General features: G+C 37.1%; 1 pseudogene; it reads right to left on the bottom strand.

The window, feature by feature from the left end:
* Positions 1-1,588: 1,588 nt before the first annotated feature.
* On the bottom strand, positions 1,589-1,936 carry LOC110596483 (annotated as a pseudogene).
* Positions 1,937-4,461: the final 2,525 nt, after the last annotated feature.

Genomic DNA, 4,461 nt, shown 5'->3' with positions numbered 1-4,461 from the left:
TCTGCATGTGGTCAGCCAATTTTCCCAGCACCATTTACTGAATAGGTTCTCCTCTCCCCATTGGTAGGTGGTGGGGGCTTTGTCGAAGATGAGTTGGTTGAGAAATTGAGGTTTTGCTTCTGGAATCTCAATTCTGTTCCATTGATCTATATGCCTGTTCCTGTACCAATACCAAGCTGTTTTGATGATTGTAGCTTTATAATAAAGTTTGAAATCTGGTATTGTGATACCACCGGCTTTGGTTTTTTTGCTGAGGATTGTTCTGGCTATTCTTGGATGTTTGTGTTTCCATATGAATTCCTGTGTTGTTTTTTCTAGGTCTGAGAAGAATGTTGTTGGTAATTTAATGGGTATTGCATTGAATTTGTAGATTGCGTTAGGTAAGATGGACATCTTCACAATGTTGATTCTTCCGATCCATGAGCATGGGATATTTTTCCACTTGTTCATGTCAGCTTTGATTTCTTTGAGCAGTGTTTTGTAATTTTCATTGTAAAGGTCTTTCACATCTCTGGTTAGGAAGATGCCAAGGTATTTCATTTTTTTTGTGGCTATTGTGAATGGATTGTCTTTTTTTTTAATGAAGCAATTCAGTGTTTTCTACTGTGAAGCTCTGTCCAACTTTTCAAGTAGTGGAACCACTTTCTCATTTGTGTCCCAGTGATACTTTCTATTACAGTTTTTTCAGCACCGTGTTGCCTTTATTTGATCAACATTTGGAATCCGAGGAGATTTTAGAGACAAGAGTTTTTATACCTAGTACTCACTTTTACAGATCCTGGAGTAAAGTGGACACTTAACGTTGTTTTTGAAATATAAAGCAGAATGAATGGCATCAGTGTCCACTTTTGTTTATAGCATCTCCTGACATGGAAGAGCTCATTCTCCTTACTTATCTCCAGGGAACCTCATCTCGGTCCTCTTGGGGCTAAGGGATCCCAAAAGTGAGTCATCTGTTTCCTAAACACAGTGCAGGTGCCGAAGTCTAGCCTATTTCAAGAAACGTGCTTGAGGAGTGTGGCCCTCTGCATGCTCCCTACTGGGATAAGTTCCCCAGCAGTTCTCCTTGTCATTGCAAGCACAGAAGACAAACAGATCAAGCAAAGAATGTAGCCTAAGGAAATAGACATGATGGATTTATTCAACATTGAATAACAGGATGTTAATCATAGCCTTGTTTTCTGCTACTGCAAACACAGGAGCCAAACATACTAAGCTGATTCATGATCAAATGCAAGACAGTGGTAATTATCCTTCCCTGGCTTTCAAACACACGGTCTCCACAAATGAAATGCATCTTTAATTCAAATATTCAACAAGTATTTAATGAAATCCTATGTTATGACACATTCTATTCTGAGCACTAGGCTTATAAGTGAATTATTCAGAAAAAAACCTCCTGCCCTCATGGGGCTTACATTCTGGTGGGGAGACAAGAAATAAATAGGTCAAATAAATGAGGCAATGATAAGTGCTAGAGAGAATAAAGTAAATCAGCAAGAGTTTACGTTCTATTTTTAATAATAGGTTATACGCTTTTCTTTTTTAAGTCTTTTAATTTTTATTACAGAAAAAAAGCTTCATTTCTTTATTTTGCTTTCTGTGCTTGTGCCTTCAACACTTTCACGACGATTTTCTGCTCCTCGATAAGAAAAGCACGCTTGATCCTGTCACAAACACATTTTGCACACATCGAACCACCATAGTCCCGGCTGACATGGTTTTTTGTTTTGGACAACCTCATAAGAACTTTAGATCTCACAGTACGAAGCCCTCGAAGTCTGCCTGGGCACACACCACATGCAGATTTTGGTTCTTTCCCAACCTTCTTGGTATATAGACAAACAATCCTATTACCAGGGGTTCAGGACAGCCTAGTTTTGTTAGAGGCTGTATTGTGGGAAAGCCTACGATTGTATGTCAAATGCTGGACCATTCTGAGTGCCACCAGCCTCCTTCCTGTGCCCCTCACCCCTATGCCAGTTCACACGACTGTTTCTGAGAGTTCTTGGCTCCTTCAACTCCTCGAATGGCGGAAGATTGTAAAGGGGACCGGTTATATGCTTTTCATTTTTGACCATCACCAATTCTAATTAAACTACCCAGTTAGCATATATTCTGCAGAACCAAACATAACTCAAATTCTACGTTAAAACAGAATATATGGTCAAATATATGTGCTTTATATATGAACAAATCATACATATGTTTTAAACATATACTGAATATGTAGTCTTTAATATGTCTTCTATATACTAAATACATAATGCATTATCCTTGATACATTTTATGTAAAAAATAAAGTAACTAGAATCAGTTCAAAATGAAATTATATGCATTCACAGACCTCTATAATTCCAAATGTGTAGTGATATTCAGTGATATTGGGTTCAGTCATTCATCTGCACCAGAGATTAACAACAAGTTGTACCATGGAATCTTTTAAACATTTGTATAAATTTAAGAGGTACAAGTACAGTTTTGTTACATGGGTATATCATGTAGTGTTGAAGTCTGGACTTTAAGTGTAACCATCACCCAAATAATGCACAATATATCCATTAAGTATTTTCTCATCATTTACCATTCTTCCCCTCTTCCACTCTTCCCAGTCTCTGGTGTCTATTATTTCAAAAATTGATGTCCATTTTTACACATGTTTTAGCTTCTGCTTATACATAACAACCAAGGACTTATGTTGCCCTAAATTTTGCTTATGCTGGCAAGTTAAAAAAAATAGTGTCATTTTTTTTTAATTTGGCAGCTTTCACTTAAAAATGAAAGATTAGTCTTGAAAAAAAAAGTAAATGAAAACAGTAAATCAACAATCCAGCATGGCACCAATTGGTAGAAACTGAGTCATGGTGTCTTACACATAAGGACCATTAGGTCCAAATGCAGCTTCATCACTGAGCTGATTGACAGCTATCATTTATCTTCTCATTTGATCTTGTCCAGGCCTTTCCCAAGTGGAGAAATGAAAAGGAGTCATACAGGAATATGTCTTAGAAGAAAAAAAGTATGAACAACACAGTGCTTTAGAAAAGTAAATAAGAAGATGTCTATAAGTTAACATATAAAAATAAAACAAAGCAAATGATCCTTTTCTTCTGCATGTGTTACCTGTGTAGGTCCTTCAGGCATGCGGTTTTGTGATCTCTAAACAATACTTTCTCACCTGAACATGGACAGTGACCCAGGCACCAAAGACAATGAACAGCTGGCTCTTCTTTTGACATTTAGGATAAAGATGAAGAAGAACTGGAAAATTAGATAACACATTACATTAATCTAATCAGGGGAGAGGTGCAGCTACTAAAGTCTGTGGGTCATTAAACTGACTGAAGCTACCTGAGATTTATAAATATGCCATTTTTTAGAAAAGATAAACAAAATTAAAGAATCTCTCCAAAAGTTCACATTAAGATCAGAGTACCTTATAAGTCGAATACTGCATAACCCCTGGAAGTATTAATTATTCAATCAGTAGACTTTAGAATGTTTTAAGTTTACTTATAACAAAAAATAAATACAATAAAAAGAGCATAAGGATGGGTAGATTTATGACTTTGATTGTGGTGATGGCTTCAGGAGTGTATACTTTTCTTCAAGCTCATCCCATTGTATACATTAAATATATACAGCTTTTTGTATCAATCAAACTCAATAAAGTGGTTTAAAAATTACTTGGAGATTCAGCATCTCCTAAGAATTTTATCAGAGGCCACCTGAGGAAGAATTTCATGTCCCTCCCCTGAAAGGGGATAAATGATGACAAAATGCTGAGGCTAACAATGCAACATAGAAGTATGCAGCACATATGTTTTTCTATTTTTACATTTACAGAAGTTTTCAGCAAACAATCTACAGCCAAATGGAAGCTAATCCTGTCATTCACACATCAAAAGTCTTTGGTGGGAGATAAAAGGCATCCAGGAATGTTTCATATTCTCACTATCACATTCCTCTGACTCCTATCCCTCTCTCCACTGTTATTTAAAAAGGAAGAGACAAATGACCAGCTACATAAATCACACAGTGTTGAAAAGGTCACACTAACAGAGCTGGTAACTACCTTTTAGAGCACGTTTGAAGGATTTAAAACCTCATTACTGTGTCCAGGATCATAAAGAGATCATGATAATAGGAGTTTCACTGAGATCTAAAAATGAAACAGCTGACTGTTTTCTTGTTTCACTAAAAGCTGACACAATGCCAAGCCCGAATGTTGTTTCTTCAGATACTAGAGAGATTGTGGACACCCCATTAGAGAGACCACTTACTCCCTCTCCAGAGCCCTGCACTTGAGGAGTCAGTGGTCATGAGTCAGAGTCTGGACCAGACTCTGGGGATCAGTCCTTCATCTCTCCAGCAGTCGGCATAGGCACCTACAAGTGAGAATTTTGTGTTAATAAAAACACTAAAATAATATGTATCACAGCAGCTCTGCCCCTTACCTGC

The sequence above is a fragment of the Carlito syrichta genome, unplaced genomic scaffold, assembly GCF_000164805.1.
Source record: "Carlito syrichta isolate Samal-C Ts95f unplaced genomic scaffold, Tarsius_syrichta-2.0.1 Scaffold107961, whole genome shotgun sequence".
In the NCBI taxonomy this organism is placed as follows: domain Eukaryota; kingdom Metazoa; phylum Chordata; class Mammalia; order Primates; family Tarsiidae; genus Carlito; species Carlito syrichta.
The sequence above is the reverse complement of the archived record's forward strand: the minus strand, read 5'-3'. Positions and strand labels throughout refer to the sequence as shown.